Here is a 23,067-nt window from a genome sequence, read left to right on the forward strand (position 1 = left end):
CCTGGAGTCCTTAAAGAAAACCCACACAGACATGGGGAAAACATACAAACTCCACACAGTGGCCCTAGCAAGGAATTGATTTTCCCCCCCCTCATCAATGTTTTAACAAAATGACAGTGTTATAACAATGCTATTTTTGGAGCTGCTGTGTAGGATAATTACATTTACTGAGGCTGAGTTCCAGTGCCAGTTATAAGTGATCATGTTGGTTTAAATACCTTATTTGCCTTTGTTTTCTCATAGTGTTTCATAGAGTGGGCCTTATAATAATAAGTGCTCAATAAAACCACCTTGAATTATTCCAAAATCCTTGGATAACTTCAAAGATTTTAGATAAAGCAACAAAATAAAATTTAAAAGAAAAACAAAGAAAGCCCAAATAACCTGACATAATTTTTATTTTATTCAAAAATTTAATGATGCTAGTAACATTTGGGCTGAAAGCAGTATATAACTTTGTCTTACAGCCAACTTACAAGAAGGCAGGAAAGGCCTACAATTAAAAAGAAAAATTCCACAACAGTCAAAACCACAGTAACTTAACTGTCTATTTAAACCAAATTGTCTTTTATGGAAATAAACTAAAGTGTCAGTGCTTTTTTAAAAAAAACAACCCCATATAATAAGATTAATGATTTATTGAACTACATTATGCTAGGATATGGTTTATAAGTATTATAAGAAAATAGCCTGTACTTAGTATGATTAAAAATTATGTTTGAGCCCTGGCCGGTTTGGCTCAGCGGTTAGAGCGTCGGTCTGCGGTCCTGAGAGACCCGGGTTCGGTTCCCGCTAAGGGCGCGTACCTCGACTGCAGTTTGTCCCCGGCCCTGGTTGGTCGTGCGGGTGGCAGCTGCTCGATGTGTCCCTTTCACATCGATGTTTCTCTCTCTCTCTCTCTCTCTCTTCCTCTCTCTCCCTCCCGCTCTATCTGAACAAAAAATGGAAAAATGTCCTCGGGTGAGGATAAAAAAAAAAAAAAAAATTATGTTTGAACCCGGACGGTGTGGCTGAGTGGTTGAACGTCAACCCATGCAACCAAGATGTTGTTGGTTAGATTCCCAGTCAGGGCGCATGCCCAGGTTGTGGGGCCGATCCTCAGTGAGGGGCATGCAGAAGGACAATCGATGTCTCTGTCTCTCTCCCTCTCTCTCCAAAATCAATAAAGAAAAATTATGTTTGAGCCCTGGCCAGTTTGGCTCAGCAATGGCCCATGGACCCAAGAGTCTCGGGTTCAATTTCCAGTCAAGGGCACATATCTGTGTTACAGGTTCAATCCCCACCCCTGTCAGGGTCATGCGGGAGACAACCAATTGATGTATCTCTCTCACATCAATGCCTCTCTCTCTCTCTCTCTCTCTCTCTCTCTCTCTCTCTCTCTCTCTCCCCCTCCCTCCCTCCTCTCAAAAGCCATGGGTGAGGATTAACAACAAAAATATGTTTGAGCTACTCTCACCATCTTTTATTGGAAAAGATAAAAGAATACTTTGTAAACTGTGTATACAGTGCATAATAGCTTGATAGACTTCTTTCCTCCTCCAATGTCAATTTCACAAGGGAGATGTAGACAGTATAATTAAGTTTCAAAACATGGGATTTGGAAACATACACCCCAAATTGGGCATATCTGGTCTAGAAGTCAAATGAAAAATATATTAGTGAATTCATTCCTCAGGTACATAATGTATAATTGTTAATCCTTCTCAGATACAGCTTATAATTATCTTTCACCAATCTCAGATTTTTAAGTACTACACCTTCCAAGGTTAAGAGAAAGATATAGACTGCTAGAGAATTAATAGCTTAGCATGAGCAAAAGTGGACAAGCACAGTCTAAAGATTAACTGGATGTTTTTAGCTTTCTAATATAGTAGCATAAGGATGTAATAAATCAGAGAAAGTTAGGGACTATATAAATAATTAAAAAATTATTCATTAGAGGCTCAGTCAAAAAAGAAACCTTCATTTATTACCTAACCAAAAATTAAATAATTCCAAATTCACCACAAAGCTCCCTTTTAAGCCTGAATTTCAAAAGGCTATCAAAAAACATAAAGATAGAAATATAAAGCTTATATTTATTCCTAATGATTAAGATTTACATTAGGTTCTTCTTCTGAATTTGAGAAAATGCTTACCAAAAATATTTCCTAAAACAAGCATGAGGCTGTATTTGGCCACATATAGAAACTGCAAGAAACCTTAAATCACTAAATAAACACGAAAGAAATAAGGACAAGAAGGAATCAATTGGGATCGCATTGTATCTATTTGTTCCTGAGGACATTACCACTGTCTGATTGTCATGCTCAGTTCTCCCTTTGACAACAGCACATCCAATCTGCAAGCACACAGAATTCCAAGAACATTACCAAATATCAAGTCAGAGCACTTGTGAAACACACCTTGTAAATTGTCCACAGCCTCTGCAGTTCAAATCAGAGCTCAGCAGCTTGTCTTTATCTTCATCAGTGATGTAAATAAAAACACCACACATCACTCTTTAAAAAACAAAAACAAAACAACACCCCCCCAAAAAAAAACCACCACCCCACAATTAGCAATAAATGTACTGCCTCAGAGAGAAATCTTCTCTATTAACCCAAACCAACCTTCTGCCCTGATGGCAACCTAAGCACATGCGGAGCCCCCTGCCGCTTATCTCCTCTATCATTTGTTGCTAACCATAGCTGACAAACTAGCCTCACAAATCCTTTTTTAGCTGCTGATCAGACAGTTCCCCTTTGACAATCCAGCATGGTGGAACACTCGAAAATTCTTCCTGCTTCTATTCTGTTGCTTGCTCTAAAAACGAGTTTCCTTTTCATTGAGATAATAGCCTTTTCTGCAGTCACATGACTCAGAAGCTACATTAGCAGAGCTTTATAACAGACTAAGCCTCTGCCCCCTCCTGTTATTAAGGGGATGTCTCTCTCTCTCTCCCCCCCTCCCTCTCACTGTCACACACACGTGCATAATGCACACATGCACTCACATACTCAAATCTAAAATTATTCACTCCTCTTGGAATTATCATAATAAATATAAAAGTATCACCCTAAAATGAAAACGCTAACACTTTCTAGATCTGATGCTAAAAATAACTGTTAAACATTCTGATGCCCCCTCTTCTTCCGTTCAGGAGGGTGTAGCACTCGGCCATGAACACTCCCCTCTGAGCAGTAACATGATGCCGGACAGTGAGAAGAGAATGTGTACCGGCTTGTTCTCTCTAGCTTTGCCCCCAGTGATATAAATCTGGCATAATGAACACCTTGGAGACATTATGGCTATCCACATATTGGAAATTAGCTCCTTGGATAGTAAAATACATGTAAGCACACTTTTTAACACCAAAATGTACTCCTGTTAAAAATATATCATTATGTAATTTATAAGCTGTCCCAAGCACAAAAATATTCCTATAGCCAAAACAATGTTAAAAAATGATAATCAAAAGTTTCTTTCAGTCTGATCAATTTAATACATTTCTGATAAATGATCAACTCTCAAAACACATATGTGGAAGTACTAGCACAATGCCTGACACAGCAGTTGCTCTGTACTTTTTAAATGTCCCTAGTGACAGGTTGAACTACTGGGCAAAGAGCAGATTACATTAATTCCTGCTTATTTTCAGTTATGCTTTGCTCCATGTTAAAATGTTTTAAATCTACCAATTAAGCAACTTTGGGAAGGAGTGTAAGTGCAAGATGTGCTGCGAAGGTGAAAATGGAGAAAACGATGGGGTAAGGAGTTGCCCCCAACCCCTAAAAGACACACTGGAGTACAACACACAACTGGAAGAACACTGTCCACTGAGATGAAAGAAATTAATATATTAAACTACATCTTACATTTCTTGCTTATAATTATTTATTAAGTCTTCTGATCTCAAAAATGAAAAACAGTAGATATTTTAATATTTTATTTAACTTTTAATTATGGCAAAATACCCATAAAAGTTGCCATCTTAACCATCTTAAAGTGTACAGTTCAGCAGTCTGTACATATTCATAAGTATATTCAGTTTTGCAATACTTCTCCCGAACTTTTTCATTTTGCAAAACCAAAATTCTTTACCCATTAAACAACTCCAGTCCCCCTCCCCCAGGCCTGGCAACCACCATCTACTTTCTGTTTCTGTGAATTTAACTACTCTAGACACCTCATATAAGTGGAGTCATACAGTATGGGTCTTTTTGTGTGTAAATACTTTAAAGAATAATTATTTTAATACTTATAGATCAAGACAAAAGAGTTCCATCTAACACAATCATTTTACATAAACTGCAAGCCAATATTATATTGTTTAACACAGAAAAAACAGGAATTGTTGTAGGTAAAACTATACAGAGGGATTAATATCATAAGTTATCTAATGAAAAAATGCAATTTCTCAGAACTGAATGAATTTGACAATTCTAATTCCAAAACTCCTAGTTTACTAGAATTATATTAACCACTCAACATATAAGTAGCTTTGGTAGGACGAAATGGGAATGTACTAATTCTCTTCAGTCACTGAAAGGAACCGTGACCACTCTGGAAAACTACCCCAACAACTAACGGAACTTGAAATGATCACAGAAGTGTCAATGAATGTAAGTTTCCAAGAGGACCTGAGTGAAGAAATACAAATAGAAAATAAAATGTTTCAGACACTAACAAAATAAAGTTGAAAATTTAAAATTAGCATGTGACAACACCTCATCACAAAAAGCCAAAGCACAATCCAGAATTTTTAAGATAATTGTTTAAATTACAATGATTTTAAGAGCCATCTAAATATTTTGTTTATGCACTTAAAATCTAAAGTCAATAATCAGCCAGGGAATCATATGAAGTTAATGTAGCCTAGGAAACTAATCTCATAGTAGATATGAAAGGAAGCTTTTTAAAAGAATAGCCTAAAAACTGTAGAAGTCAGTTCTGTGAACTCCCATCTACCTGAATTTGTCCCTTTTCTGCTCACATCATCATCAAACATGATCTTATAGATCACTGATCTCTAGAGGTAGGGTAAGGTCATAGACGTGGATTAACATCATGTATGCCCTTTTTAGCCATAACCATAGTGGAGTTTTTACAACTTATTTCTCAGCCAAATCACAGGGCAGCGGAATGCTGTGAATTCCCTAACCAAATCAACCTCATAAGAAAACTGTCTCCTGCCAAACACATGTAAATAAAATATCTCCACCCAGATTCTGTACTCACACTTCTAGATGTGTGGCTGCCTGTCCTTCTGCCTGCATGGCTGTCTGTCCCTCTGTTGCATTTTCTGCTGGCAAGCACACACAGGTACAGTCGTCTAATTTCCCTCCTGAGTGCAGAGGGTGGCCGCAGCAGATTTTATCATGAGGAATTCTCAACTTTTTTCTTCACCAAGGCAGTAGTGTTTACGAGGGAATCAGAAAATATCATTTGTCAAGTTGTTTCTAGCTTTCATGTTTTCTGATGGTTATATATTGTGGTTGATTATCATACACACACACACACACACACACACACACACACACACGTGTGTGTGATTGTGGTTCATTTCTTAAAACAAGGACCCAGCAGAGTAATGTTTTAGATTCTATAAATTAGGGTGGAATTTACATTTAGTGCAGTACACAGACCTTAAGCGTGTGACAAATGAAAAGCACCTATGTAATCCACACTCCTACCAAGAGGTCGCACATGTCCACCACCCCTGGAAAGTTTTCTTGTGCCCATTCTCAGGCTATTGCCCTTATCCCCACCAATAACCACTACTCATATTTTCTATTATCACAGATTAGTTTTACTTCTAGAATTTCAAACAAATGGAATCATACAATGTGCACTCTTTACACTTCTTTCAGCATAAAGTTTTTGAGATATATCCATGTTATTGAGTATATTAATGATCTGTCCCTTTCTAGCAATAAGGGTATTCCACCGTATGACTATACTGCAGTTTGTTTATCCATTCTCTTGTTGATGGACATTTGGGTTGTTTCCAATTGGGGGTTTGTGGTAAACAGAACTCTGAGATGTTCTGCAAGACCCCCACCCACTGGTGTGCACACCCTCATAATCCCCAGGACTGTAACTATAGTCGAGTTCTACCCCAATGATTAGGTTGTTAGTTGGTGTAATTGACTTTGAGACAGGGATATTATTGAGGTGGGCCTGGCCTAATTGTGATCAGTTTTCTCCAGCTGGCAGTACAAAAAGCCAGAAATTCGAAGCAGAAGAAGGGTTCAATATGCTGTTGGTGATGTGTGATGGACAGCACTATGTGACAAGGAATGCAGGTGACCTCTAGGAGCTGAGAGTGGTGTCCAACTAACACCTAGCCGGGAAACAGAACCTGTCCTACAGCTGCAAGATACTAAATTCTGCCAACAACAAGAATGAACTGAACGTGGATGCTCCCCAAGAGTTTCCAGATGAAAAGTCATTCTTGTTGGCACCTTCATTTCAGCCTCCAGACCTCGCGCAGAGAACCCGGCCACGCCATGCTGACTTTCTGCTCTACAGAACGGTGAGCTAATAAATGGATGTAGTTTGTATAATCTGTTACTCAACAAAAGAAAACTAAGACAGGCCTATTATATACTACCTGCTATAATACACATGTACACATTTTTTTATTTTTTTAAATATTTTTATTTATTTTTTAATAGAAACATCAATGAGAAAGAAACATTGATCAGTTGCTTCCTGCACACCCCCTACTGGGGATCAAGCCTGACATGTGTCAAACCCAGGCATGTGTGCTGACCAGGAATCTGACTGGGACCTCTCCTTCCATGAGATAATGCTCAATCCACTGAACCATACCGGCCGGGCTGTACACACTTTTTAATAGACATAAGCTTTCACTTTTCATAGGTAAAATGCCTAGGAGTAGAATTGCTGACTCATAGGTAAGTATATTTTTATAAGAAACTATCAAACTGTTTTCCAAAGTGCTTCACCATTTACCCTCCCACCAGCCATGCGTGAGAACTCTGGGTGTCCTACAGTCTCACCAACACTTGACGTTGTCAGTCTTCTTAGTTTTAGCTGAAATCCTAAATCTGTTAGCAGCCTTCTCTGCATATGGGGCGTAATCCTCGCTTACTTCCTTTTCTTTGGTTTTTATAACAATAGCAAATACTACCACATTAAGCCCGGTACTGAATTCTTTGTACATGTCTCATGGGGGTTAGGTTCCTCTGCACTGGCGCACTGACACTGAAGGGCAGGGATCATGCCTTTCATCCCTTTAAATCCTGAGCATCATCTATTCTGGTGCTGCTTCTATAGATTATGTGGTCAAATTTATGTACTGACATTCCTTTATGCTTAAAAATATAATCATGTAGCAACATGAAAAAATGCTTTTGAAGAAGCCACTTTGTAGGGAGAAAAGATCATGGCCTTAGAGTTACACCTTTATTTGAATCCATATACAAGATGTATAATTCTTGAGCAAGTTACTTAAACTCTTTGAGTCTTAGGCTCCTTGCCTGTACATGGGGGCATTGGTGGGGGGATGCCTATACTGTGTTCTTATTGTTAAGAGTCTTTGAATCATATGGAAAGCAACTAGCGCAGCCCCCGGCACAGGAGGACACAATTGATGGTAGTTTATTGTTAGCTCTTAGTTTGATATGATGCTCAGCAAAAAGAACAGAGAAACAATATCTATCTATTATAACTTTAAGGAAAGAATGGAAGAGAATACATACAATGATCAGAGTTCATTAAATGGATAAGACCATAGGTGATTTTCATTCTAATTTTCAAACCTTTTTTTTTTAATTGATTTTAGAGAGAGGAAGGGAGAGGGAGAATGAGGCAGAAACATCGATGAGCCTCCTCCTGCATGCCCCCCCCCCCGGGGGGGGCAGGTTTTGGCCCACAACCTGGGCATGTGCCCTGACTAGGAATCAAACCGGAGACCTCTGGGTGCATGGGTTGACTCTCAACCACTGAGCTACACTGGCCAGGCTAATTTCCAAACTTTTAGTAATGTTGTTTTTATTTTTAAAACACTGCAAAATGTTGATAACTTCTAAAGTTGGGTGAAGGGTACATGGATGGGAGAGTTACTTACTATTCTACATTTCCATAATACTAACTTCAAAAGTCAAATTGAGAACACTGTACCAAAAAGTGGCAAATCTTTATAGAGTTTTTGGTACACTATGACGATATATTCTATTTATTCATATGAATAAAAATAAGATAAACCCTGAAGATGTCACATTTAATAAGGTGCAGAATGTGAACAAACCTTAAGTTGTTTATACCATTAATTCATAAACCCATTAGCATTACAATTCTATTATATCTAAAATTAGATTTTTAAAATCTGATAAAATATCATAGAATAGTTCAGCTATGTTAAATATATTTTTAATGCAATGAGAAATAAGTTTCCTAAACAATAAGATAAAAAAATGAAGAAAAAAAAGTGCCCATTTGAATTGGCTGTTGTCATTAGGCATACATGGCCACAGAATTATGACACTCTGACCTCATTCCTCCAGAGGGGAGCCAGGGAGAGAGGAAAGGCCTATCTGTGAATGTACTTCCTGTGGATGTCATCCTACTAACATTAACTAAAGATTTCATTCTTTTGATATGTAGGAAAATGAGCCTTAGAGAAGGCCCAACTGTGCTACGCTAGCAGTGAATGCTATTTTGTTGGGTTATTTCCAATAAAAAAGGCTTATGCAAACAGCAGTGCATAATCATCCGCGATATCACTACAGATTATACCCACACAAAAGAGAGCTGGGGAGAAGGACTACAGAGTGCAATCACTCCTAAATACGACTCTGGCAAGTTCCCACTTCATGAAATGGATAATACACAAACAGCACACTACAGCTCCATCTCAGCACTTGTACTTCAGGGATTTCAGAGGCTCATTCCTCCCAGTCACTGTGTATGCAAACAACTCTAAAGTCGGTCACCCTTAAAGATTCAGTTACTCTTTGAAATCATGGAGTGTGACTAGGTTCCAGTTGAAATTCTGTAAGTGATCTGTTCACCAGAATTAATGAGAACTCTATCAGGGTTTAAATCGTTTATACCCCAGGCCTCCACAAAATGCCTAGGGCTCAGGGAGCAGATTATACACCACAAGAATTTGTTTCATTGATTAATCCAATCCTCTGAGATTGGCACTATTACCTAAATGTCTCTGACAGATCATGGACCATTCAGAATTGTAAAATCTTGAGGCTAAAAACAATGTGAACACCATCTAGTCCTGGGACTCTTGAAGTCATCCATTTCAAATTCCCCGACTGTTTCAAATACTTAAATTCAGAATCATTTATACATTAATTAAAAAGAAATTTTCCCAAACTGCTATTAAGAGGTCAAAAAGGAACCAAAGGCAGACACTAGACCACATTGCTTCTTTAAAATGTTTGAGGACTGAGGTTCCAGGGATAAAACAGAAGAACCATAACCCGGTCTTTAACGGTGGTGGCTGATGGCCTTCCATACTTGGCCATCCTTAACTTTGTGGAGTAGCCAGACTTGCTCATCAGACTCTGCCATCCTCTGGACCCCCTGCATACTGACTTCTCCCAAATCGAGCCAGAAGGAAGTGACAAGCACACACACAGAGGCAGAAGAGCCTGGCTCACTGTCCTCGCTGGAGCATAAAGGAATGCCACACAGGTAACCTATAGTGAGATGTTCATCTTCTTTCTTGACAGCCTATTTTAACTAAGATCTGACTAAAAGTTTTCATTTAGTCACAAACGTGGCACTATAAACCAAATCATCGAGGTTAGACAAAAAGCTTCTCTTTGAAGAGATGTTATCTTCTAAGGCAAACCATTCATTATTCATTGATTCCAAATTTCCACAGGCACGAGGACTTGTGACAAAAGGTGCTGAGGAACATGTGTCTGCTGTTTGTCTGTGAGGCTGCGTTTCTCACAGCATCCCAGCAGCTGAGCACGGGCCCTCGGATTCTGACTCCACTTCAAGGTCACTTGTTACATGCTTCTGAATGAGGTGGCAATTTCTTTCACTTTCCCCTCACCCCAGCTCTTCCCTTTCCTGCTTTCTCTTTATATTCTCTCCTTCCTTTCAAAATATCGTTAAGCTTATTTACTCTGGTTTGTAAAAGAGTAATAATTACAATCAGCATAGCAAGTAGGAGAAAAGAGAGAAAATATCATTAGGTGAAAAAAGAAATATTTCTTTAAAACCCCACATGCCACAGCAAGTTTAGAATAAAGCAAAACCATTTTTGATATATGACCTGATGTCTTTCACTTCTTTCTTGCTTTTTCTTTTTTAGCTGTAGATTAATTCATTTCATTCAACAAATATTTATTCAGTACCAATGAAATGAGGCACTAAGTCTGGCACTCGGAATACAAAAGCGAACAGGACAAAATCCTTCTCCTTCAGAGACCCATAATCAAAGAGGGCAAATAGAGAAGCAGGTTACACTTAAAAACCATGACCAGAGATGCCATCTCGAGGTCTGGGCTGTTACAGGAGCAGAGGGAGAATGCTGACTTCCAGGGAAGGGCCAGAGAGGCTTCAGAGGCTGGTCCTGCGGAAAAATACACGTGTGAAGGAGAAAAACAGGCGCAAAGCAGGCGAGCGCGGGAGCACACTTCTCCCAGACCTCCAGGACCAGAGCAAAAGGGTGCCTAAGAGATGGTGGTGGGAAAAGCGGCTGGAGGTGGGCAGAGCCAGGCTATGATGAGCTTCATCTGCAGAGAAGGAGGCTGAAGTTCATCTCACAGGGAATGAGGAACCTGCAGGTTCTGAGCAGCTGAAAAACATGACTGTTTTTAAAAAGCAAGTTTATCATAGTCTGGACTTCAAAAAATGATACTACTTAGGGAAAGCAGTTAGGAAGTTATAGCAATAGCATTGGTGAGAAATGGTGAGACTACATGTAAGTTAAGATACCTAATCTTTAAAAATCTAATATAGCCTACCAATAAAACAGTCACACGTGGTCAAATGATTTTTCACAAGGGTGCCAAGACCACTCAATGGGGTATTTACATTTCTCTAGCCCTGAGAGCACTGGATATCCACATGCAAAAAAAAAAAAAAATGTTGGGCCCTGGCCAGTTTGGCACAATGATTACAGCATCGGCCTGTGGACCAATGAGTCACCAATGAGTCGTGGGCTCAATTCTGGTCAAGGGCACATACCTCAGTTGCGGTTCATCCCCTGCCCTGGTTGGGGTTGTGTGTGGGGCAACCAGTCAATGTGTGTCTCTTACATCAATGTTTCTCTCTCTCTCCCTCCCTACCACTCTATCTGAAGATAAGCAGAAAAAAATATCCTCAGGTGAGGACTAAAATAAAAAGATGTTGGACTCTTACCTTACAATTACAAAATTTAACTCAAAGTACATCAAAGACATAAGCATAAAAGCTAAACCTATAACATTCTTATAAGAAAAAGTAGGGGGAAAGCCTCATGACATTGGATTTGATAATCATTTATTGGATATGACACCAAAAGTACATGTAACAAAAGAAAAAATATGTAAGTTGGACTTCATCAAAATTAAAAATATTCGTGCATCAAAGGATTCTATCAACAGAATGAAATGGTAAACTATGAAAGAGGAAAAATACCTGCAAATCACATAATATTGGATAAGGGACAGATATCCAGTATACATAAAGAATTCCTATAAGACAATAACAAAAAAACCCAAACAACTTGATTTAAAAATGAGCAAAGGACTTGAATGGACACTTGTCCAAGGAGTATATACACATGGTCAATAAGCATATAAAAAGACACTCAACACCATTAGGGAAATGCAAATAAAAACCACAATGATATACCACTTCCTATCCATTAGGATGGCTACTATCAAAAAAACTAAGGTGTATTACATACTATCAAAAAATAAGTATTGGCAAAGATGTGGAGAAAATGGAACCCTTGTGCATTGCTGGTGACATGGAAAATGGCACAGATGCTATGGAAACTGTATGGTGATTCCTCAAAAAAAAATGTTTTAAGCATAGAATTACAATTCCACTCCTGGGTATGTACCCAAAGAACTGAAAGAAGGAACCTGAACAAATATTTGTACACTTATGTTCATAGCAGCTTTATTCACAATAGCCAACAGATCCATTGACAGATGAATGGATAAGTAGAATGTGTTATGTACATACAGTGAAATACTATTCAGCTGTAAAAAGGAAGGAAATTTTGACACATACTACAAGGTGTATGGATAAGTAAGTCACAAGAAGATTAGAACCTCTTATATGAGCTTCCCAGAGCTGTCAAATTCATAGGGCCAGAAAGCAGAATAGTACCCATCTCCCCAGAGTCTGTGAGTACTAGAGACAAAAGGTGCCACGGCCCTTTGCACGCTGTGGAGAGCTGCACAAGCTCTTAAAATCCAGTTCAGCAAAGAATCTGGGAAATGAAAATTGTGAGAGATAACTTGTTTGGTCTGGATCTGAAAAGAAGCTACACGTTTTTCTAGCTTTTCCATCCCACCCCAGTCAAGACCCTGCCAGCTGAGGCTCACTGCTCTGGCCAGAACAGCGTGACAGACGACACCAGCCTTACAGAGAGGCCAGGGGACCCACTCGAGGTCAGTGATCCTCAAACTCTGCTGCATATTAGGTCAATGAACAACATTAACATGAAAAAAATTCCACACCACTGTGGGGAAAAAGAAAGTAGAATGGTGGCGGCTAGGGAATAGAAGGGAGGAACGGGGAATGGTGTTTAATGGGTGCAGACTTTTAGTTGGGGAAAATTAAGAAGTTCTGGAGATGGATATTGATGATGGTTGTACAACAATGTGTGAATATACTTAATGCCACAGAATTGTACACTTATAAATGGTTAAAATGATAATTCTATTATGTATATTTTGCCACAATTTAAAAAAAGTCTCATATATCTATAGTTTAGTTCTTTGTCAGCTGACAAAAGAGGGAAGACTTACTTTGATTCACAAGAAAAAAAAAGAACAACACAGAAGTGCTTAGACCGAGAATTATGTTTGGTCCCTAAGAAGAGATGCCAAAGGACAACACACATGTGACCTTTTCTTTAGGAATGAGACGCCTGGTGTACTCCGTAATGATTATATCCCCCGGCCTGGCACAGCCACCTCCTATGTGCCCGAGGGTCTAAGTGATTCATTTTAATTATCAGTAATCCAATAAGTTGAATTATCCCAAAATTTAGAAGTATTTTCTGCCAAACTTACAAAAGATAAAACCAGGTGTCAACTAAGCAAGATAACCTCAATAAAAAGGTAGAGAACAATTTACTCATTTCAGAAGTGAGAGAACTAAGAATAATTTAGATATCTAAGATCTTCCTTAAACAAGCAATGAAAAGTACCCAAAGGTCACTCCACATAATACAAGCTAATAGATGATTCCTAATTTATTTCTGTTTTTACTGTGGAATAACATAATTGATATATATTAATTCAAAGACAAAAGTACGAAGCACAAAATGAGACGCTGAGTCCCTCAAGGCTGAACCTTTATTACAAAGTTTGGCAAATGCTCAACACACATGCTGCGGTTCCCCTTCTCCCCTGCACAGCAGACAATGCTAATTAATCACTTCTGGGCCTGTGTGTGGCCTCTCAATTCCTCTCAACACAGCACTCCAGGCAATCACTATAATCAATAGGAGTTGGCACCAGAGATGAAGTCAGCCTGCCATCCCAGCACCAGGGTGAAGTGGGAGAGATATGGGCTGGACATGAATCACTTGAAGAAGGTCCAGCAGAAACTGCTAATGGAGAGGACGCCACCACCCAACAGCTCTGCACAGTAGCCTATGAATGGAAACGAAATCTGCTGAGTTGAGCAGCGACCTACCTCTCTTTTTAGCCTGTTTTAGAAATTATCAAGATCCAGCCAAGCCCTCAGTGATATGTCATTAACTCCGTGGTTCTTTGAAGATAAGAGTTTTATCCTTGATAAAGAATCAAAGGGCAAATTAGGGATATGTTCTTGGAGTTTTGTTAGAAAAATGATTTGTTGTAAAGAAAGCCTTGCCCAGCGGGCAGGGAAGGTTTCTAGGTTGGCCAGAAACATACCACCTATTCCTTCAGTTTTCTTTTTTCTTTCTTTCAATTTTTATTAATTTATTTTTTGTTACAGATGTTTCTCCTTCTTCCCCCACAGACAACCTCCTCCCCATCCTGCGCCCCCCCCCCCACATTGTTGTCTATATCCTTTGATTACGTATATATGCATATAAGTTCTTTGGTTCATCTGATCCATCCCCAGGCCCCCCTCCTCTGAGGTTTGTCAGTCTGAACCATACTCCTTTCTATGTCTCTGGGTCTATTTTGTTCATCAGCTTATTTTGTTCATTATATTCCATAAATAAACAAGATCATACGGTATTTGTCTGACTCTAACTGGTTTATTTCACTTAGCATAATACTCTCGAAGTTCCTCCATGTCGTCTCAAAGGATAAGAGATCTTTCTTCCTTACAGCTGCATAGTACTCCATTGTGTATATATACCAATGCTTTTTTATCTACTTATCTACTGATGGACACCTGGGCTGTTTCCAGATCTTAGCTATTGTAAATAGTGCTGGGTACACATATTCTTTCCAATTGGTGTTTCGTATTCCTCCAGTTTTGCAGCTTCCTCCTGGGTTCTACTCAAACTATGTTCCCAACCATTCCTAGAAACCAGCTGACAGAATATGGGGCAGGGAAATGGAGGCCAATTTGCAAGTGACAAAAGCATCTTTCAAAGGTGAGCCCTAAATAAATCAGCCTGCCTTGCTACTGAGTGGATCCTGACTAGCACAGGAGCCAAAGGGCCGCCTTCTCATCGCTGTACGTGGAAGAGTCAAGACCATGCTACACTACCCAGTCAGGTCAAACCACGAAGGGGTAGCTTTATTGTTTTTGATGTTTTATTTTATCTTCCCCTTAAACATGGCCAATTTCGTTACAAAGGACCCCTCCTTTATAAGCAAGGCATCTGATTCAGATGACACTGGTTTAATTTTCCCCTTTCAGAGATGAAAAAACTGAGGCTCAGTGAGGTTAACTTACTCAAGGTTACATCAAAGAAAGATTGCAAACACTAGTTATTAGGTGCAAAGTATGTGCCAGCCACTCTGTCCTCTCAACAGTCCTATAACATAGCAATGAATTTATCACCATTTACAATTAAGGAAAATGAAGCTTAGAGAAACTCAGACCAGTTGAGTCTCAAACCCCTACTTTTTCCCCTTGAATGCTACTATAAATAAATTTTATTCATTACCTACAACACAAAAGGTACTAGGGGCACACAAAGATGATTCTGCTCCATAAAACAAGTTTATAGTATAAAGAGGGAGAAAAGACTGCTATGTGAATCACTACAATTTCCATACATCTATTCATCAACTACTCACTGAGGTCCTTACTATGTGTGAACAAATCAGATCCAAATCTTTGCCCTCCTGATTTTATAATCTAGACAGAGACAATAAACAAGATAAGTAAGTAAAAGATACAATATGTATGTAAGATAGTGAAAGTGCTAAGGAGGAAAAAAGAATACAGGGATTAGTACCAAAGACAAGTTGCAGACATTTCAGAGAGGCAGCCAGGGACTGCCTCTCCTGCTCTCTCCTAGACCTTTAGACAGGTAGCATGTCTCCTATCACTGTGACAGCAAAAACTGCCCCCTTCCCTTTCAAACATGCCATAGGGTCATGGTCCTCCTGAGAACCACAGATAAACCATGTTTTCTCACCATTTCCTTCAAGCCTTGTACACTTTTTTCAACATTGCCCCTTGGCTTTAGTGACACTGCACAATCATGCTTTTCTCCCCACCTCCCTGCCCAGTGTTGGGTCTACCTTTCCCTGCCATCAAGCCAAAACAAAAGACAGAAAACCCAACAACAACAAAACCATGGGCCTTACTTCAACAACATCTTTGCTTCTGACTCCCTTCCCCTTTCTTCCCTCTGTAAGGCCACTCCTTGCAGATCTAATCTCCTGATGCAGTTTCAATGATCGTTTCTGTAAATGGGAGCCAGTGTACACTTCTAGCCTCACAACATCACCCTGCTCCAATGCCCAACTTTCCACCTTGCAGACATCTCTCCCTAGATGTGTCCAAAACAGAATTCCTTACCTTTCTGAGGAAACTCCTCTTCCTATATTTGTTGCTTCTCATTTTCTGTCTCCCAGTAAATTTTCTCTAACCCTTCTTTCTCTCTCAATCTTCAAACCCAACCAGTTTCCAAGATCTTTAAATTATACTTTTTTAATTTAAAAAAAAAGTCTTTATTGATTTTTTAGAAAGAGACAGAAACATCAATGTGAGAAACATCTATTGGCTTCCTCCTACACACCCCCTACTGGGGATCGAGCCTGCAATGTGGGCATGTGCCCTAATTGAGAATCCAACCAGGACCTCTCAGTCCATGGGATGATGCTCAATCCACTGAGCCACACCGCCCAGGCTAAATTCTACTTTTGCAGTTCCTCTTGATCATATCACCTCTTTCCAATCCCTTGGTAATTACCAGAATTTTCTCATTTTTTTTTAGTAGGTTCCCCCAGGAACTTCTCCCATGCCAGATTTCTCCCTTATTCAGCCCATCCTATGATCACTATCAAATTCTATGTAGTGCTACAGTTCCTTCATGTTTAACATGGGGAAGTTACCATTGAGCACTGAGTTGAGGATTAATTGATATAAGTATAAGCATTTGTCATAGTTCTTAACACATAAATGTTATAAATGACAGTTCTCTTTCCTTTTCTTTTATTCCTACTCTCTATAAACTCAAATAGGGATTTGCCATTTAGGGACCTGTCCAATCTACCTAGTCTTCCAGGTTGTCCACCAAATATTTCCCTAGCTCTATGGTCAGTTCTGGATAAACGGAAGACCAATGTCTTAGACTTGGCCTGGCACTTTCATCACTTTCATGTGGGCACACCACTGCTCAAGCATTCTATCCCCTCGGCGTGCCCCCCCCTCCCCGCCATTCTCTGCCTGTTTAAATCTTCCTGGTCCTCCAAGGTGTATCACCTCAATAGCCACCTCCTCACAGTCTTCCCTAAGTCCTTCATGCAAAAGACATTTCCCCTCTCAATCTCCAGAAATCATAAAACTATTCTGACAGCACTCTTCAGTCAATTTATAAACACTGGTCACTTGGTATATGCCAAGCAATGTATCATGAAGTGAGGATACAAACGTAAAAAACTACTATGTTGCCCTGGCCAGTTTGGCTCAGCGGTTAGAGCACTGGCCCTGTGAACTGAAGGGTCACATGTTCGATTCTGGTCAAGAGCAGGTACCATCAGTTGCGGTTCGTCCCCGGCCCTGGTGGGGGTCATGCAGAAGACAGCCACTGGGTGTGTCCCTCTCACACTGGTGTTTCTCTCTCTCCCTCCCTCTCCCTTTATCTGAAGATAAAGATAAATAAAAAAAAATATTCGAGTGAGGATTAAAAAAACACAAAAAAAACTACTACGTTCTTCCTATGTCACAGACAATAATAAGACTATGTATTTATCGCACATTAAGTATATTATAAACTTAGAAGTGGCCCGGCACCAGCACTATGATTATAAACTCCTTGATATCAGAGTCTGTGTAATACTCACTTTTGTATTCTCTATAGCACTTATTATGATACCTTAATAATATGAACTTAAATTGCTAAATATGATAGCAACCATAATCATTTTGTTACATTTCAATAACATTTTATTCCAGAGATTGTTAAGTGGTTTTATAGCAAAATATTGGAGAAATTACTATTATTTGTGAAATTTTAGATAAAAAAATAAGCATTACATAGCAATCAAGTACATAAAATTCCTTTTTGATTTACATATAAAACTAGGTTTCGAATTTAAAGTCTCAAACACTGATGCTCAAATTTCAGAGACTAACAAAGATGTCAAAGCAATGAATAAATAAGAATAAAACCCTCAAACCTTACATTAACTTTTATTACAAATGTTTGTGTTTTGTTAGAGACGGGAATCTCCCATGTAAAAGTCTTATGACATACGTAAATGAGAAATTAAAATGACTAAAGAACAAATTCACTACACTGGGCTCCTGATTTGGGTGTTAAACCAAGACTTATTAGAGGGTAAACCAAGAAAATCTGACAGAAGGCTACTACTCTAACTCACCCTTCATATCCAACATCTCCACCAAGAGAATCAAGTTACAACCACAGCCTTCCTTAACCAAGCTATCTAAAACAAAATCAAATAAAGGTCAATTTTCCAGTGGCTTAGATATTGTCAATATGTGAATGACTATATGTTCAGAGAGTAGAAATAATCTTAACATTTCAAAAATACTATTTCTTGGTCGTAATACTTTCAGAGTTTGAATTCTCTATCAACAAGGCAGAATTCAATGAGGATTAAAGGCCTACTTCAGCTTGGTACTGAGCTAGGCACCATGCCTCCTTACCTGCTTTTAACAGAATAATCAATAGTTCAAATACTCAAATTTCTAGTATTAAGTATCACAAGCACAACTATATGGTAAACTAAAAAAACTACTGACTAGTACACTTTTAAAATAGTGAAGATTGTCAATTTGTACTCCTTAAAAGCATAACCAACATCACTTGTTTTAATAGGAAATATAGTCCTTAAAACACACACACACACACACACACACACACACACAAATGAGGTTCCTAGCTAAAAATAATCGAACAACAAAGAATATTCACAAAGAGCTTATCAAAAAAAGAGAGAAAGAAAGAAGAGTCACTGTAATTACTAAAACATGAACTGGTGAATGAGCAAAGCAGAACCCACACTCTCTGGATCCCTGTGCTGGGTCATGATAAAGATAAAATGGTACATTAAATAGAAGGCAAATCGCTAAAGCTCACATACATGACAACATGCTTTAAGAGAAAAAAATGAAGAAATGACAAAACCACACGTGTACTCTAGCTGAGAGGGGACAGGTTAGGGTATGGCAAGTAATGAATATAATGGCAGAACACTACAGCGAAATGTCAGTCTTAGTTTAGTAAAACATGTAAAGTGAAATATAAAAAGCCTCAGTACAGCCCTGGCCAATTTGGCTCAGTGGTTAGAGCATTGGCCTGTGGTCCAGAGAGAACCGGGTTCGGTTCCCGTTAAGGGCACATACCTCGGTCGCAGTGTGTCCCCGGCCCTGGTTGGGTCGTGCGGGTGGCAGCCACTCGATGTGTCCCTTTCACGTCGATGTCTCTCTCTCTCTTTCTCCCTCTCTCTCCCTCCCACTCTATCTGAACAAAAAAACGAAAGAAAAAAAAAGCCTCAGTACATATAGCAAGTATTATGAAATAATTATAGTATATACTTTAATATCTTCTAAATAGCAAAGCTTCGAATTAAACTGGTTTCAAGAAGAGCTAACATTTACTGAGTGCTTGGCAACTGCTAAGCCTGGTGTTAAGCACTTCACACATTGTCTCTTTTATTATTATTATTTTATTATTATTATTTTTTAAACCTCATCAGAGGATATTTTTCTATTTATCTTCAGGTAGAGAGAGAGAAAGAAGGAAAGGGAGAGAAACATCACGTGAAAAGGCACATCAACTGGTTGCCTCCTGCACGATCCCTACCAGGGCCAGGGACGAACCGCAACCAAAGTACGTGCCCTTGGCTGGATTGAAGCCGGGACTCACTGGTCCATGGGCAGATGCTCTACCGCTGAGCCAAACCAGCCAGGGCCACACTGTCTCTTTTAATACCAATTCTAAGAAGCAGGTATTTCTGTTCTCCCAATTTTAGAGTAAGTATCCAAGCTTGAATTCAGACCCAGAACCTGACTTGGTTCTTTAGCACATGGCAATAGATACTGTATTAATTTTCACATAAATTTAACGATCAAGCACAGATATAGGGTAATTATTTGGCCCAGTCCTCTCGTTAGCGGGATAGCCCATGGGTGGCTCACATCTACCCGTGTTACAGTACTCTTACACGGAGGAGAGGGGAGACGCAAAGCAGTGATGACTGGCTGCTGACGTGGAGAGAGGAATCCAGGGTGACTCTGATTGCAGTTCTGCAATCATCACCCAGGACAGGGGCACTGTGCCTGGCAAACACAGTCTCTCAGTATGCTGAGTATGTGACTTCGAATGGTTTATATGAGCTTGGGGAGGCAGAAGGACAAGAGGCAAGTGGACACCAGTGTATTTGGCTAAAAGACAGTTGGTGGCAAATGTGGAAAGAGGGAAGGCCTGAGAAGGCTGCCTTAATTTCAGCCTTGATCCAAGAGATTATATTTCTTTTATATTTAAGGAAGTGGAGTAGTGAGCAAGTATAATACTCATTCTCATGTATGTGTCATGATCATTTTTAGGAAAAAGAAAGAGCCATGTTTATGTCTCTTACTTTTTTAAAATTACTTTATATATTTTATTTATAATTGAATATAGCATTCAAATTAGCAAAGAGGATGCTAGCTAAAAAAAATAAAATTGTGATAATCACACACACACAGTTAAAACACCCTCCCTTAATGTAATCAACATGCTGGATGCAGAAAGAGGAAGTCAGTTACTATTTAAGGTAAGCCTATAGTTTCTACCACAATTTTTAGCATTTTCCTTTTGTTCTAAAAAAACCTAAACAAATGTCACTCAGATTCTTATTTTTTAGTCCTCACCTGAGAATATGTTAGAGAGAGTGGGAGAAACAGAGAGAGAGAGAGAGAGAGAGAGAGAGATCGATTGATCCATTGGTTGCCTCCCATCAGTGCCCCAACCCCATCAGTGCCCCAACCGGCAATTAAACCCGCAAACTTTTGGTGTATGTGACAACGTTCCAAGCAACTAAGCCACCCATCTAGCCAGGGTTCAGATTCCTTTAAAAAAATTTTTTTTCTTTATTGATTTTAGAGAGAGAGGAAGGGAAAGGGAGAGAGAGAAACATTGATGAGAGAGAGAGAACATCAATTAGCCGCCTCCTGCATGCCCTCCACTGGGGACTGGGTCCACAACCTGGGCATGTGCTCTGTCCAGGAATCGAACTAGTGACCTCTTGGTGCATGGGTCAATGCTCAACCACTGAGCCACACCAGCTGGGCCAGATTCTTATTTTTTGATTAAGGCTGTCAAGTACCACAAGTCTACCAAGGACTGGCTCAAGGCCTCAAAATTTTTAATGATGCATTAATACAAAAATACATACACAAGTCTGTAAAAGTGAAATTGAACAACTTTTTCAACTAAATCAAAATATATTTGTTTACATTTAAAACGGAATAGCACATTGTATAGATTCCTTTATTAAAATGAATGTAAAATGCTTTTCACATATCAAATACTCTTTTCCTACTGAATCACATAATATTGGAGAAATAAATATGCTTCCATGAAAAAATAAAATCACATTGATGGGCTGAGCTAAAACTTTGGAGAGAGCTGAGTACATGCCTAAAAAGTATACATTCTACCAGGGATGTGTCAACCATCAGCTGAGCCCCACTGGTTTGGGTCTATCACTCTTCAAAATCAAAGGTGATCAAAAGTTAACAGAGCAGGAGAAATACCAGTGTCTTGCTAACTGACCCCTCTCCATCCTGGACAACTCAACTCACGAGGCAGAGCAATACAGACACCATTACGATACCCCCTTCCCCCAACAGAGCCCATGATTTAGGATCGGCACTGCATAATCAGGATGTAGAAATTATACTTTAAAATTCATTATGAGAAAATTAAAAATATTTCATTGATGTATAATATATATCAACAGGTAATTCTTTACCTTTCAGATAATTTTAAGTGCCAGCATAGCTCCAACACCCACCAAATGGGTCTTCTTAGGTTCAACTAAACATTCAGACTCAAAACTATCTTAGGGAACATTCAGCACCATCCTCTTGAGAGGATGGAGGCAGAAACACAGCATGCCAGCAGGGTAGCAAGGACTGGGCGCGCTCTGCTGGGGAAACACTTCCACCAGACCTTACATCTGCTCAGCTCCAGGCCACACTGGGCCGGTGCAGGAGTTGCCCCTTTAGAAGTTACCTGCTCTACAGAAGGTAGTATCACAAAGCCTCTAAGATCCCTGCAAGGAAATGCTCATTTATATTTCATTTACCCTCCTATTCGAGAGGCAGTTTACCAATCAGGGAAGTCATTTTTACCATTAGCAATGTCGACTGGAATCATAGTTGCTATATAATCTTATGGGATTACCAAAGGAACAGAGTTACAGAGCTAATCAAAGGCTAAAAATGCCAACCTGAACCAAACAAACAAAAGAGAAAAAACAAAACAACAACAAAAAAAGAAAAATGCCAACCTGTATAGAATAGTCAATGATCACTAGACTGATCATGGTGATCACTGTGTAAGGTATATAAATATCTTATTACTATATTGTACACCTGAAACTAATATAATATTGTATGTCAACTATAATTTTTAAATGCCAACCTGAAGTATCTGAAATATATCAACAACTATAAATCAATATGAAAACATAACCCAATAGAAAAGTGAGCAAAATATATTAACAGGCAATTCAGAAGAACCAAAATAGCCAATGTGTAAATTTAACAGTAATCAGAGAATGCATATTAAAAGTAAAGTGAAATACCACTTCACACCCTTAAAACTGTCAAAAATTTAAGTCTTACATCACATATCCCACAACCTGGCAATTACCATATATACTCAAAGTGACAAGCACAGAAACACTTGCTCTTGGAATGCTTGTAATTGTAAAAAATATTATAAATAACCTAAAGGGAAATGGACAAAATGTGACACATTCATATAATGGAATATTGCACTTTTGACTGATCTGCAAATACATGGATACTATCTCAAAACAAAAACAAAAACAAAAACAAAAAAAGTGTTACATAAAAAAGGGCAAGTTGCAGAACAATATAAATAATGTGATACTATTTACTTAAGCTTTAAAACAAAGAAAAGATACCAAATATTATAAAAAAATATACAAAGAGTAAAAGTAAAAACCAAGAATAAAAAGCATGGTACAATACACAAATTTAGGACAGCAGTTACCTCTAGAAAAAAAAAAGATAAAGAAAGAGAATGGCATAAATAATTAT

The 23,067-nt window shown here is 38.9% G+C and overlaps 1 protein-coding gene across 18 annotated transcripts in view; it reads right to left on the reverse strand.

The window, feature by feature from the left end:
- Positions 1 to 23,067, reverse strand: part of NCOA2 (nuclear receptor coactivator 2) — a 300,567-nt gene that overhangs the window by 133,184 nt on the left and 144,316 nt on the right. The window contains exon 6 of one of the 18 annotated variants that reach the window (XM_036264327.1): positions 2,406 to 2,463. The exons of the other annotated variants lie outside the window; for them this stretch is intronic. The gene's annotated coding sequence lies outside the window, so the exon portion shown is untranslated. The remainder of the gene's footprint in view (positions 1 to 2,405; positions 2,464 to 23,067) is intronic. 18 annotated transcript variants of the gene reach the window in all.

This window comes from Molossus molossus, unplaced genomic scaffold, assembly GCF_014108415.1.
Source record: "Molossus molossus isolate mMolMol1 unplaced genomic scaffold, mMolMol1.p scaffold_m16_p_16, whole genome shotgun sequence".
Lineage (NCBI taxonomy): Eukaryota > Metazoa > Chordata > Mammalia > Chiroptera > Molossidae > Molossus > Molossus molossus.